Source organism: Hyperolius riggenbachi, chromosome 1 (assembly GCF_040937935.1).
Source record: "Hyperolius riggenbachi isolate aHypRig1 chromosome 1, aHypRig1.pri, whole genome shotgun sequence".
Lineage (NCBI taxonomy): Eukaryota > Metazoa > Chordata > Amphibia > Anura > Hyperoliidae > Hyperolius > Hyperolius riggenbachi.
Window position 1 is genome coordinate 164977178 of NC_090646.1, and position 16227 is coordinate 164993404.

The following is a 16227-nucleotide window of genomic DNA, read 5'->3' on the forward strand; positions in this document are numbered from 1 at the left end:
AAATGGCTTTCAAAAAAACGTTTGACTGGTGCATGAATCTACAGTACCTGCCAGTTCACAGATAAATACTCTGCCAGATCCTTCATTGTGTTAATGAAAGTATTACCACTTCCTGTCTGGGTATCACATCATGCTCAGGATGTTAATGCACTACAGTCTCAGTTATCTGCCACCAATGGGTATCTGCTGTTGCTGGATAAGTGTGCTTTCTGGTTGCTTGAGAATCAATGCTAAAAATAGCCCAAGCTAATAAAGTACTACCTGTATACTACACACAATATACAGTACACACCATATACCCTGTATCAAATGCTAAATTACAGTCATTAAAAGTATAGTAGCCTAGGGAGGGCTGTGGAACCCAGTCTTTAAGCACAGCAGAGCTCACAAACAGCCTAAGAAGTTGGCCTTTACCGCTACGAGTACTACGGATTTGTGCTGGTTGGTTGAGGTTGGTGGTTAGTTGAGTTCCAGATAACCAGGACTCTTCTGTAATTACTTAAGCCATGGCTTCAATAATTCATCATAATCACAAAATAATAATGTATTTTTTATTATAGTGCAATGTGCTGCATTTTTTTAAACGTTTCAATATACAGTATATGTCTGTAATTTTAAGCTTCATTAAAAAAAAAAGAAAGAAAAAACAAAAAAGACTTCACTTCATTGTGTGTCAAGCAGTTTGAAAAAGTGTTTCTTCCTTTTTAAATGCAGAATGATGAATACATTTTTGCATAAGAGAATAATAATTAATCTTTGAAATAAGAAAAAATATTCAGTGTAATTCTATTACTGAATATTTTTCAGTATATACGGTATTTATGGACTTTTTGTGGCCCAGGTTCAACTCTGCTGAAAAAAAAATCTAGGTATTACTTTTTTAATCAAATAAACACAAATGAAATTGGCCAGTTAGATTAATTCATTGCAGAGATCCATTAATTACAGACAGACCATACACATTTGTGTGAAATTGACCGCTCAAAAAGCTCAATAATTCAGGTGAATTTGCCAGATGTTTATGTTGCTAGAGCTCATAATTAGTTTGGCTCCATCTTATCCAGATGAAGAAGTTTTTTTCTTTTTTTTTACAAGTAGAGTTTGGCATGCTGGATCCTTTGTGCCCCCTGATCACATTGTTCTCACCATTCCCCCTGAAAGCAGGAAGCTGCTCCAATGTGTGCTGCTCATCATCCCTCTGCCTTTTTTTTACAAGTAGAATTTGGCATGCTGGATCCTTTGTGCCCCCTGATCACATTGTTCTCACCATTCCCCCTGAAAGCAGGAAGCTGCTCCGATGTGTGCTGCTCATCATCCCTCTGCCTCCCTCCATAGCAACAGGGCTATCACTAGTCTGTCGCACATGTGTATAGAACTTTGCCACAAAGTGTTGTCCTAGGGATCAAACCAGATCCCTGCTGGACCACAGGGATTGCACTTGCGAACCTAGTTTTAGCTTGTGTACAAACATTAAATTTTGATTGGCTATTTTTACTACTGTACTTTAATGCAGAGCCAGACCAGCAGTGGCGGTGCTACACTGGGGCTTACCCAGGTTGAGCCCCAGCTGACAAGCTGTCAGCCCCCCAAAAGCCCCTCCCCCCGCAGGGTTGCCAAAAAGCAGGTGGGGTGGCAGCGGAGAGAGAAGAGAGAAGAGAGAGCTGTGGGCACAGTGGGGAAGGGGGGACGTATCCCCCCTTGCCTCGCCTTGGGGCTCCCACTCGCTCTCTCGCTTCCCCCTCTAGAAATGAGCAGGGAGCAGGCGGCAGAAGACTTCCTCTCTTCCCAGCGCGGCTGATCTGTGCGCCGCCAATCTGGTCTAGTCTAGACCACTGTAGTGGAGCACAGATCGATCTCTCTCTCCCGCGCTGGGAAGAGAGGAAGTCTTCTGCCGCTGCTGCCAGCTGCTTATTCTGGAGGGGGGAGCGAGAGATGAAGAGCCACAAGGTGATGGAAGGGGGGAAACGGCCCCCCTTCCCCACTGGCCACCGCTGTCCCCACGGCTCCCTCCTTCCTCCCCTCCTGAGTCCTGGGGAATCGATACACCTGACTATACTGGGAACATGGTAAGGCCTCCTACCTACCTATTCTGGAGACCACTATACACCTGGCTACATTAAACGCTGTCTCATTACATGCATTACCTGGTGAAAGGCTGTCTGTCATTACATGCATTTACTGGTGAAAAGCTGTCTGTCATGTGCATTTACTGGTGAAAAGCTGTCTGTCATTATGTGCATTTACTGGTGAAAAGCTGTCTGTCATGGTGCATTTACTGGTAAAAAGCTGTCTGTCATTATGTGCATTTACTGGTGAAAAGCTGTCTGTCATTATGGTGCATTTACTGGTGAAAAGCTGTCTGTCATTACATGCATTTACTGGTGAAAAGCTGTCATTGTGTATTTACTGATGAAAAGCTGTCTCTCTTATGTGCATTTACTGGTGAAAAGCTGTCTGTCATTATGTGCATTTACTGGTGAAAGGCTTTCTTTCATCATGGTGCATTTACTGGTGAAAAGCTGTCCGTCATTATGTGCATTTACTGGTGAAAAGCTGTCTGTCATTACGTGCATTTAGTGGTGAAATACTGTCTGTCATTACGTGCATTTAATAGGGAAACGCTGTCTGTCATTACGTGCATTTACTAGGAAAACGCTGTCTCTCATTATGTGCTTATACTGAGGAAACACTGTCTGTCATTACGTGCATTTACTAGGGAAACGCTGTCTGTCATTAAGTGCATTTACTAGGAAATTCATTCTCTCTCTGCTACAGCCCTGTCACTGCCCAGGGCAAAAAGGGGAGAAGCATGGGCACGGAGGTAAAAGTGCAGGCCTATGAAGAGTTCCACAGCAGACTGAAGGAGAAGTGACTCTCCTCTCTAGAACCAGTGAGCAGAACACACACATTTCATCTTCCTTTTTGTTGTCCTGGTTTCCATGGCTGCAGGATCACCATGTGACTTGCTGATAGTTTATGTGATGACTGATGTGGTTGCTGACATGCGCATGGCAGAACATGCACAGTGTTCGTCTTAAATACTTGCGCACCCAGCATAGAAAGGTGCATATGACCTAATACAGTGGAAAACGGAATGAGTGCATTAAGTTTCCATTTAGTGCTGTACTGGGCGCATGGAATATAAATTGGTAATAGAACAGGAAGGTAGTCTGTCTATGTCTAAGGCAAGCATTAGTAGAAATGTGCAATCAGAGTGGCATAATTTTATGAATCAGAGGGTGATGGGGTGGGAATGTGACGCATTTAATTTGATGTAAACCATCCACCATCAGCTGGAAAATGGCCGCTACATGCTGCTGCGCCTCTGCAGCATGACTCCCTCTAACAGCTGGACAGCTAGTGGCTAGCAGCAGAATGGAGACTGACGTGGCAGAACTGCTGGTGGTGGCCGCAATGTTGCTCGCTCTCCTCTTGGCCTTGCTGCCCCTCCCCCGGTTGCCAGTGCCAGCAGACATAGTACAAGTTATATGTGATGATGTCACCAGATGATGTGGGGTACTTGTACCTTATTAAAATGGGGGTTGGACTTTAAAGCAAATCAGCACGGAGTGACAGACAGCAGAGGAGAATCAGCACGAAGTGACAGACAGCAGAGGAGAAGACAGTGCACACTAACTGTCTAACTGTCACACTGACACTGCTCAGCTCAGCAACACTGCAGTAATCTGTAGTAAGCTAACACAGTACTACTCTAACAACTAACTAGCACTGCAGTACTAACTACACAATAACACAGTAATCCTATTCCCTAACCTATACTGTAGCTAGGCTAATAGCAGGTCAGCAGTGTGTGCACAGCACACACAGACACAGGACCTAACTAGCAGCTGCTGCAGCACAGAGTCTGACTGTTGCTGAATGAAATCAAGCTAACTAATAAACAATAGTGTAGTGAAGGTGTTTAGCACTAAAAAGCTTTAGGTTTATCACTGTATACAGCACTTGCTAGGCCAGCGGCACTGTAGCATGTCTCTCAGTGATCAGTCACAAGCAAGGACGAGATTTCTCATCATGGCGCCTCTCCTTAATATACAGGGGGGGCTGGCCAGGGTTCCCTTCTGTGATTGGGTGCTAGGGCTTAGGCTGGGAGCCCTCTGATTGGCTGAATGAGGTTAGGAGGGGCTGGCCAGGGTTTCCTTCTGTGATTGGTTGCTAGGGCTTAGGCTGGGAACCCTCTGATTGGCTCAATGACGTCATGGATGTCATCTCCATAGTTACAGTATGCAAATTTGGATATCCGAACTCATTATCCAACCTTATTCCGGATTTCAGATAGAAATCCGAGTTTACTCGGATAGCGCTATTTGGATTTGCACAGATATCCCGAATCCGGGTTCGATAGTGGAAAAAAGTTCGGATTATCTGGGTAGTTCATGTACCCAAATATTGGATGAGCATCCCTGTTTATATGAAATCACTACAGTCATCCACTTGTGGGCACAGAGCTGAAGAAGAGGGGGGGGGGGGGGGTGAGGATCGAGAGCATTATATAGCAGGTGGTGGTCTACTCCCCTATCTCTCACCACAGTGGAATTGGATGTATGCAGAAGTCACAAAGGGTGATGCTGTATGTAACGGTCTGCACCACCATTTGTCTTTTGTTTATATTCTGAGGCGTTGTTTGTAAAAAAGAGGCCCTTAAAGCTACAGGTTCCCCATATGAACGGTCAGAGTGCAACTGGTTCTGATTGCAGTTGTCTTTGTACTCTTCAACTGGTTGCCAACACACATGCTTGACACCATCAGAACCAAATAATTTTAACTTGTTCTTATTAGACTAGAGGACACGGGTTACAGTAATCCATGTCCTTAGCCTGCTTGTCTTCAGCATACTGTGGGCTTTCTTGTGCATCTTCATTAGAAGAGGCTTCCTTCTGGGAAAACAGCTATGCAAACCAATTTGATCCAGTGTGCCGTCTATGATCTGAGTACTGAAAGGCTGACCCCCCCCCCCCCATGGCGAGGCCTGTTCTAAATGGAACCTGTCCTGAAACTAAACTGCTGTATGTTCTTGCCCACTCTACTGCAGCTCACCACCAGGGAAGCTATATGAGATAGGTGGTCCAGTAGACTACAAGAGAAACCATTGGGGATAGATGGTTCACTAGACTACCAGGGAAGCTGTATATGAGATAGGTGGTCCAGTAGACTACAAGAGAAACCATTGGGGATAGATGGTTCACTAGACTACCAGGGAAGCTGTATATGAGATAGGTGGTCCAGTAGACTACAAGAGAAACCATTGGGAATAGGTGGTTCACTAGACCACCAGGGAAGCTTTATGCATGAGGGTGGCCTCATTCATTACTTGCACCTCCACTGTGTGTGTCCATCTAACTTTGTGTGTCTGTTTGTGGCACTCGGTTGTTGCTTCTGATAGGCTCCCATTACAACAGCCCCACCCTCTGCTCATCCAGCCAGCCCAGCCTTTGTTGTCCCTCTCCTTTATTTCCCAGTGTCCAATCGAGGTTCACAAGGAGTTGAAACACTGTGAGTGAAGACTTGAGGGACTGGACAACCTGTGCCTGCGATCTGTCATTCCTGGGTATGCTCTTTCACTCGCTTTGTTGTTTGATACTGAACTGCACAACTTCCCCCCCCCCCTCTCTTCTGTTTCTTATCTCTTGGTAGTCCCAGCCCTGCAGCTCTGATTTATTTTATGTCACTCCTAGAATTTAGACATTTTCCCCTATTCCTATTTGTCACCATTCTATTAGTATTTTTTTTTTGGGGGGGGGGGGGGGGGGGGGTTGCATGATCTTCTTTACATGTTTTATAGCTCATTGAGGGTGCACTTCTATTTATGCCTAAGCAAATGAAGAAAGGGGCTGCCGGCAAGGAGTAGCCATTTACCTTTGAAAAAGGCCAGCGATTCCTGGGTATGGCTAACTCAAATTCTCATACAGTACTTTACAGATTACATTGTAATGCAGTGTTCTCAGGATTTTTTTGCATGAAAAAAAAAAAAGGTGGGTTGGGTGAGACGGAGGAATGAAGGACCGGCACATCTCTGCTTACAGCATGGGAGGATGAGGAGACAAGCTGATGATAGCCAGGTACTCGCCAAAATTAGCCAGGTGGCGCACCCAACTAAAAGAGCCTGGGAGAAAACGGTAATGTCACTGACAGTCCTCATTGTCACAGACTATCCTCCATCAGAACTGCCTTAATTCTTCATGGTATTCCTCAGAGATTATTGGTCTATATTGATATGATAACATCATGCATTTCGCTCTGCCCACATCATGGCATGGCCACTTTTTTGCAGCGGTGTGCTCTGTGCATCACTCCCTTTGCGGGAGGGGGCCCACAAATGCCGCTTAGGGCTACCAGAACCTTAGCAGTGCCCCCTTGGTGAGGTCCCACAATAATAAGTTGTATTAATGTGAGTTGCATAAGTTTGCAGCCATTGTTAGTAGTGTGAGTTGCATTCATTCTAATAGCACTTGTTTCACCTGCAATGTGCACAATTGTGCCTTTAAGAGGCTTTACAGCCCTATGCAGTCAGTATCAGTCGGGTGCAGCTTGGTAAGATGCGCTACCATTTATTTTCTACTTGGTATAATATGGTTAGCAACATTACTCATCTGGTACTAAGGGGCCAAAAGTGTGCCAAGAAAAAGCAGCCTGAAATGTTGACTCAAGACTTTCTCAATGTAACTGCAAAATGTATTGCTGCTTTACACAACACAAGAAAGATATGCATTTGGGCTGGGGCTGCTGTCAAAGGGTTTCTAGGTTTGGTTCCCCCTTGTCCTCCCCTGGTAACATGTGATTCTTCATTTGTGTATTTATGTGTGAGTGCTTCTGCAGTGTATGTGTATTCACTCTGTGTGTGAGTGCATAATGGGAGTGTCCATTGTATGTGTGTGTGTGTGTGTACATTGGGCTTGATTTACTAAAGCGTGCAAAGTGTTAGCACGCCAGTGAAAAGCCACTTTGCACGTGCTAACATGCTTTGCACGTGCTAACTAGGATGCTAAGTAGTTTGCACATGCAAACTACTTAGCACTGTAGTTTGCACGTGCAAACTACTTAGCTCCCTAGTTAGCACATGCAAAGCATGTTAGCACTGTAGTTTGCACATGCTAACTACGGTGCTAAGTAGTTTGCACGTGCAAACTACTTAGCACCCTAGTTTGCACGTGCAAAGCTTTTAGGCATGATAACTGAGTTATCACGCTTTTGTGAGTAAAGTCCATTATGTGCAGGATTGTGAATGATGTATGTTCAGCATTTGTGCCTTAGCTGCAAACTACCTTGTCCTTGAATAAATACCAACCCTTCACAGGTATCACATTTGGATGATGAAACGCGTTGAACTGGTTTAACGGGTGGGAAGTGATGAGCGCACATTCAGCAGAGGAGACAACCTTATCTTTTACATGCTTGATTTGACCAGCCTTTTATAAATAGTACTACCTTTTTATACAGTAAAGTAGAAATTTTGACACTATGGAAGTGTCATGACAGAGAGGAACTGGAGGAATAGGATCAGTGCAAGGTGCGTAAAAATAGGAGGATTGCTTAAAAGAGCGTTATTCCAGCTAAAAAAATTCTCCAAATGCGTTAGTCACATAGAAATGTATAAAAAAAATTCTATATAAGTGATATCTCATGCCTCAAATTATGGCTAAAGTATCTCCACAAAATTTTTCAAAGTGTTGGAGAGGATGCTCCCACACAGGCACGCTTTTACACACCTTATGGGATTGCCCCAAGTTAACACCTTACTGGGCCCAAATCTTCAAAATAATTTCTGCAATAACAAATAAACACATTTCTCCAAACTCCACTCTTGCATTATTCCATATAAATCTAGACCAGTTCCCATTAAAATTAAGAATGTGTATCACCCACATAATATGTGCAGCTAAACACCTACTGGTATCCAATTGGTATCAGTCTGATATTCCCACCCAGCTACAAATTATTAATCTCGTTGACTATAATCTAAAATTGGAACACCTGGGAAGGGCAAGGTGTGACCAAACCCTTTGGCAACATGAGTGGTCCTTTGATTGGAATCTATTACTATCTTCCTCTATATAGCTATTATTAGCTATTCACATGAAACTCTTGCCCTACCACTCTCATAAGGGCTGGTTCAGACGGGTGTTTTTGTGGCGTTTAACGCAGCGTTTCAGACGCAGCGTTTTTTGGGATCTACTGCCATCCCATGCAAGTGAATGGGAGCGTTTAGAGCTGGCTTTTGCAGGCTTTCATGAAAGCCTGGCAGTAGATCCCAGCGTTGCGTCTAGTCTCAAAAGCAACATGCTGCTTTCAGAGGCGGTAAACGCGAGGAAACAATAGCAGAGACCAGAACTGCTAGCCTTGAACGCTTTTCAAAAGCCTTCAAAAGCTAGCTTTTAAACGCTGGCGTTTGAACGCAATGCCAAGCAAAAGCTCAGCAGACGCCCGTGTGAACCAGCCCTAAGGGTTTCGTTAAGTAACAATAGTGTAGGGTCTCCTACCCCAATGTCCATTTTCCTATCTCCCCAACCCCGCTCTCCATGTCTGACACGCAGATCGTACTGGCACATCCAAATCTACCTGATTATAATAAGGACAGTGATTGGGATCCCTGCTTCTGCTGTTTAGTATGATTATCAATGCTGTTAAGATGAAAATTCAATAAAAAAATAAATAAAAATAGGAGGATTGGGAGGAAGACACTATTGTCAGGGTTGTTTGGGCTTTTGATGCTGTCTGTAGGTTGGGGGAAGCCACTCTCTGTTAGCTTGGTCCCTGGTGGTGGCGGGCACTGATCACTGGTGCATGCTAGTGAACCCATCATTTCCAAGGCACGTATGGGACATTATGGCCAACCAATGGTGTGATCCCAGATCTGTCTGAGTAAACAGCCTGCGCAATGAGATTGTCTTTTTTTTTTTCTTCACGTGTTAATGAGGAACACCTATTCGGACGTGCTTGGGAAACAACTGTGAGCTGATTGCCAGTGGGAGAGGGGATACGCTTTTGGTGCTGTCTGTGGGCCGGGGCAGCCATTACAAAAGGTGAGCATGTTTCCTGATGGTGGTTGGCTCACGGTCAGTGTGGTGACCCATTTAAACTTCACGGTAGTTTTGTCTCATTGTGATGGTCTTCCTTGCAACATATGTATGCAGTCTATGTGATTAATTTGTATCTTTTCCTTGCTTCTTTGAGGTCCAATACAGTTGGAAGCAGAAATGGAGGATTTGGACCCATCTGGAGTACTGTTGACTGAACTTACTAGGTCGTATTGACCTGATTTAGGAAATATTTTTGTGGACTGTAAGGCAGCGCATTTTAATCTTTGTGTTTATACATGTGGTATTGATGTTGAATGAGGCATCCTCAAAGTGCAGCATCTTAACAATTGAGTTTAGTGGTAGGAGAGGGGAGCACACCATTATACACAACAATTTTCAATAAATGTTATTCACTTGAACAGTCAGTGGTTTTAATGTTGCGGCTGACTAACAAGTGTGCATCTACAGAATTGTTTTCATTTATTTTGTCATGTTACGCACATACTGCATAAGCCAGCAGGAATCAACACGCAATCCCTCAGCTGGCCGTTTGGGATGAGTTCTGTACAGATGCTTACTGTAGTTATCCTATAGGCTAGCAATGCATTCTGTTGCTATGGAGGGAGAGAAGGGCAGACACAGCGGCACATGACGGGGTGCAGGTGGAATAGAGAGAAAGAAAAATATCCTTGGCTGAGTCAATACACTGTGGCAACACACTGAAGGGTGTCAGGACTGCTGTACGTAAGCTAAATTCTCCACCAAGGCAGCCTCCACCGACCACCTCTGCCAGCTACCATTGTATTTATATGGCAACCCAATTCACTAAACATTACCGCATTCGGTAATGCAGAAAACAATTGATTTTATCAAACATCATGCCAAATGCAAATTCACTAAACCTATTATCTTCTCCCCTCCTCTGGAACGCTCTCCCTCAAAACATCTGCCACTCACCCACACTTAGACTTTTTAGGCGCAAGCTGACAACTCACCTCTTCAGTCAAGCATACTCTCCAAAATGCAATTTCATAAAAGGTCCACCACCCCCTACTTTATTCAGACATAGTACCAATTTACTGGTCAAAAATCATGTGGACCACATTACCACCCCTTCTGTGGGAGGTCCTCAAACACAGCTAAGCCCCAGCAATTGCATACTACCCACAGAATCATCGGAAGAAACACAAACAGTAAACACGGCATAACTACAAACAGACTCAGCCCCCGTCAGGGCCAATCCGCAATTGGGAATGGATGAAAATCCAATTCCGACGCTTACATCCACGTCGGAAGCTCCTCGCTTTGGTTAGAATTCTACTGACATAGACCTTCTATCCACCCAATTCAGCACCTATGGGACACAAGAGTCCCTTGGGACAACCCCCTCCCAAGAGTTGTTAGACATCAGCACAACAGAGGAAGACCCAGCACTAATTGCAAGTTTACACCTAGACATTCCAAGTGATCACTTTGAATCTTTTTTAGATCTTCCCTCTACTCTCGCCAATCGCCCACCAGATCCGCTTCACAAACAACTTCCCAGCCCAAAGGCATCTCGCACCATTCTTCAACTGAAAAGTATTTGAAAACGACCGTATCAAAACGCAGAAAACGGGGATCCAGAGGTAAAGGAAAGAAAAAGGAACAAAACACACCCCCACAATAAGCAACCATACAAAATCTATTTTTAACATTTCGGACCATATATTAAAACAGAATGAGATCAGTTTGTTAAACAAGGGTCTATCTTTTTGCCCAACCAATACATCCCAACTTAGTGAATTATCTGCAGATTTGAATTCCTTTGTACGCAAATTAACATTGAAAAGACATTTTGCCATGAAACAAATACAGTACTGTAAGACCCATCATTACCCAGGAACAAAACACTTCCATAGTTACAGTAAGGGCCCTTTTCCACTAGCAATCGCTAGCGTTCACGCTGAACGCTAGCGATTGCTGAATCGCAATTACCGGCGATTCCCCGACGTTCGCGGCCGCGATTTTGCTATGCTATGCCCTGCATAGCAAAATCACGGCAAATATCGCTCCGCCGCGCGTTTGCGTTCCCGGCAAAAACGAATCACGGTAGTGGAAATGACCTACCGCGATTCCTATGTTAAAAAGCAAACCGTAGCGATTGTAAAATCGCTAGCGGTTTGCGTTTTTGCGATTCAGCCAGCGCTGGTGGAAAAGGGCCCTTAATGATCAAGAGATAGATTTAGAAAAATGCATATCTACCTCTCTTAACCACCTTAGCGGTATCTACGAGCTCAGCTCATCCATTACCGCCAGAGGGTGCCGCTCAGGCCCTGCTGGGCCAATTTTGATAAAATAAAAAGCAGCACATGCAGCCGGCACTTTGCCAGCCGCGCGTGCTTCCTTGATCGCCGCCGCAGCGTGCCGCCCGTGCCCTGTGCAGCCGGAACAAATAGTTCCGGCCAGCGCTAAGGGCTGGATCGGAGGCGGCTGATGTCAGGACGTCGGCTGCCGTCCATGACGTCACTCCGCTTGTCGCCATGGCGACGAGGAAAGCCAAACAAGGAAGGCTGCTCATTGCAGGCGATCGGAATTACGCTTCAGGAGCGCCCTCTAGTGGACTTTCAGTTGGCTGCATGAAATATTTTTTTTTTTATTTAAAAAAAAAACCCTCCCGCAGCCGCCCTGGCGATCTCAATAGACGCCAGGGTGGTTAAAGGACGCTCTAGATTTTATCCCACAGCTTCAGAAGGGAATTGTATAGAGACTTTTTATGCACTTATGTTAGATGACATACAAAAATTGTGCCAAGAAAACGTCAGATATGCCACCAATCTTACCTCCACTGAAAACATGGCCCTACAACACCTTAAAAAGAACCCCAATCTAATAATAAAACTGGCAGATAAGGGGGGAGGCATAGTATTGCTAAATAAACAATATTATATCGAGGAATCTCTTCGTCTCCTTAATGACCCCTTCAGTTTAAATGAACAATTAGAAATAAACTTTTAATAATGCCTTTAAAAACATTGAGAACACAAAAAGAATAGAATACAGGTGAAGTGTGGATGTTTTATGTGTGGATGTGTGTATATAAAAGATGGGGGGGGGGGTGTAGGTGAGTGAGGGTAAATAGTACAGGAGGGGACCGAGGCTGCACTCAGCAATTATAAGGAGTGCAATAAAAATTGTAAAAAAGAAATTAGGCTGGCAAAGATCGAAGCTGAAAATCAAATCGCTAGGGATATCAAATCTAACCCAAAAAAGTTTTACAAGTACATCAACTCTAAAAAAAGAAAGGTTGACTGTATAGCACTCCGAAAGGATGGGGAACTCAATGGTGGATGACCAAGGTAAGGCAGAGTTATTAAATGCTTTCTTTGCTTCTGTCTTCACAAAGGAAACAGCACTGTTGCAAATTACAGAGGCAGAAGAGTCTCAATCTTCTAACTGTAATATTAAATACTTAACGCAGGAAGAAGTGAAGGCAAGACTACATAAATTAAAAATAGACAAGGCACCTGGCCCGGATGGCATGCATCCTCGGGTCCTAAGGGAATTAAGTTCAGTTATAGATAAACCCCTTTATCTTATCTTTTGTGACTCTCTTTCAACTGGCAGAGTCCCAGTGGATTGGCGTACAGCCCACGTTTTCCCATTATTTAAGAAGGGCAAAAAATCAGATCCAGGAAATTATAGACCTATAAGCTTAACATCAGTTGTATGCAAACTATTTGAGGGGTTACTAAGAGATACTATACATGACTTCATAGTAGAAAATAATCTTATTTCTCAGCATCAACATGGGTTTACTAAAGACAGGTCCTGTTTGACTAACATGCTCAGCTTTTATGAGGTAGTGAATGCTAATATGGATATTGGGAATGCTGTAGATGTGATATACTTGGACTTTGCTAAGGCCTTCGACACTCTTCCCCACAAAAGTCTGGTGCAAAAGTTGGGGATGCAAGGACTGGGGAAGAGTCTGTGTGCTTGGATAGGGAACTGGCTAATGGACAGAAAACAAAGAGTTGTGGATCATACTCAAAATGGGAGACTGTTAGCAGTGGGGTACCACAGGGGTCTGTACTGGGTCCAGTGCTCTTTAATTTATTTATTAATGACCTAGTGGATGCAGTAGTGAGCAATGTTGCCATTTTTGCAGATGATACAAAATTGTGCAGAATCATCAGGAAGATAGTGTCATATTGCAACAGGATCTGGATAGGATGGCTATATGGGCACATAAATGGCAGATGAAATTCAATGTTGAAAAATGTAAAGTCATGCATTTTGGTCGTACCAATGGTCTAGCACCATACAAAATAAATGGGAGACAGTTGGGGACATCAAACTTGGAGAAGGACTTAGGAGTACTCATCGACAACAAGTTAAATAATCGTACTCAATGCCAAGCCGCTGCAGCTAAAGTTAACAAAATTTTGGGATGCATTAAAAGGGAAATAAAAACTCGAGATGCGAGCATAATATTGCCCCTGTTTAACTCTCTAGTAAGGCCACATCTGGAATATGGAATTCAGTTCTGGGCACCACATTACAAAAAAGATATTGCAGTTTTAGAGCAGGTGCAGAGACGAGCAACAAAATTGATACGTGGGATGGAAGGTCTCACTTACCAAGAAAGGTTAGATAAACTGGGTTTATTTAGTCTAGAGAAAAGACGCCTTAGAGGAGATCTAATTAACATGTATAAATACATCAGAGGGCAATATAATAGTTTGGCGGATGAGCTTTTTGTCCCTAGGCCTTCTCAAAGGACTAGAGGACATGATCTGCGCATGGAGGAAAAATGTTTTAGCCATTTATTTAGGAAAGGGTTCTTTACAGTAAGAGTGATTAAGATGTGGAATGCATTGCCACAGGAAGTCGTTATGGCAAACTCTATACCTGCATTTAAAGGGGGCTTAGATGCTTTCCTTGGGTTGAATGACATCCATGGCTACAATTACTAGGCAAGGCAGAATGATGTTGATCCAGGGATTTTATCTGATTGCCATCTGGAGTCGGGAAGGAATTTTTCCCTTTTGGGGCTAATTGGACCATGCCTTGTAAGGGTTTTTTCGCCTTCCTCTGGATCAACAGGGATATGTGAGGGAGCAGGCTGGAGTTGTACTTTGTACTGGTTGAACTCGATGGACGTATGTCTTTTTTCAACCAAAATAACTATGTAACTATGTAACTATGTTGGTATATGCATATGGTGGTGTGTGTGTATATATGCATGCATCCAGCGCATAATCAGAGGCGTGTGTGTATAAATATATAACTTTTTTGCATAATTTGTTAGAATCTATAATTTTTTTATAATATATATATATATATATATATATATATATATATATATATATATATATTAAGACATTCTACTTCATGTTCTGAATAGAATACAAAATCATGGATTATTAGAAACACCTCATTTGGCCAGTATATATCCTTTGGGTGCTCTATGCCATTTCGTCCACACAAGGGAGCTTGAATACCCAGTAAATGACTTAACCATTTCAGGGAATTTTTCACCTTATGCATCAGAGCAATTTTCACCTCCCATTCATTCGATAATAACTTTATCACTACTTAACACAATTTATTGATCTATATCTTGTTTTTTCCGACACTAATTAGGCTTTCTTTGGGAGATACATTTTACTAAGAATTATTTTTTTATAAATGCATTTTAACAGGATTAATAAGAAAAAAATAGAAAACATTCATTATTTGTCAGTTTTCGTCCATTATAGCTTTAAAATAATCCACGCTACCATAATTAAAACCTATGTATTTTATTTGCCCGTTTGTCTCGGTTATGACACCATTTTACATTTTGTCCCTATCACAATGTATGGCGCCAATATTTTATTTGGAAATTAAGGTGCATTTTTTCTGTTTTGGGGCCATCACTATTTACAAGCTTATAATTTAAAAAATGTTTGTAGTATACCCCCTTCAAATGCATATTTAAAAAGTTCAGACCCTTAGGTAACTATTTGGTTTTTTTTGTTTTTTTTAATTGTCATTTTTTTTTTCCCATAAAATTTTTTATTTGGGTAATATTTTGGTGTGGGAAATAAACAGTTAATTTTTAATGTTATTATATGTGTAAATTGTAATGTACAAAATATGTAGATGTAGTTTTACTATTTGGCTACAAGATGGCCACCTTGAGTTTATTTTTTTCTCCTTGTGCTTCTCACTGACCGGAAGCACAAGGGGGACGGGGAAAACATTTTTTGCAGAAAGACTGAAGCCTCTAGTAAGAGCGCTTCAGTTTTTCTGCTGGGGACACGGATCGGTGATCAGGATCATGTTCCCGTTCACTGATCCCAGGGCTCCCGGGGGAAGGCACGGGGCGCGATCGCACGCAGGAGCGCGCCGAAGCGCGGCACCGCAGCAGAGCAGCCGCCTGGACGTGAGCATCACGTCCGGGCAGCAGAAATGGTTAAATGACTGAAATATCCAATAATTCTAACAGAACGGCTTTAGCCACCTAAAACACTGATCTAAAACACTGATTTACCATTTTTTAAAACACTGATTTACCATTTTTTATCAAATTTATTATAGTCATAACCCTCCCCATGCAAAAACTCCGGAGTGTATGTCTAACACAATGCAGAGCAACGTAACAGTAGCTGGTTGCCCACTAACAAGATGGCGACAGCTAACACTGTGCCCTTAGATTACATACTTCCGCCGAACGGCAGAATATTGATGGCTCAGAAGGAACTAGAGCGGCAGTCACGTGACCTCTGCTCTGACCACACCCCCATTACGGTGCACCCGCCATACCCAGAAGCGCAGGAAATAGGATTAAACAACAGAAGTATATGAGCCACTGGTGCGGCGCCCGCTCGGGACAGATGCGCTGCACCTGACTGCAGACCCCTGAGGTAAGATTGAAGTCTTTTCCCTCCATCTATTCATTCACCAACTTCTGGAAAGGGAATGTTTCTTATAATAGTAGCTCTGATAGGGCAATCGGGTAGACATTTTTTATGTTGTGAGTAGCAAGCTCATAATTAATTGGATTAAGATATGTGTACTATTAATCTTAGGTAACTTGTTATGTGAAAAACCTCTTTATAGCTAGGAACACTCTTCCTATACATATATATATATACATGCATATGGGTAACACTGAGCTGGCTCCAGTTTGAATTCAGATTGAAACTTTATTATGATTAATATT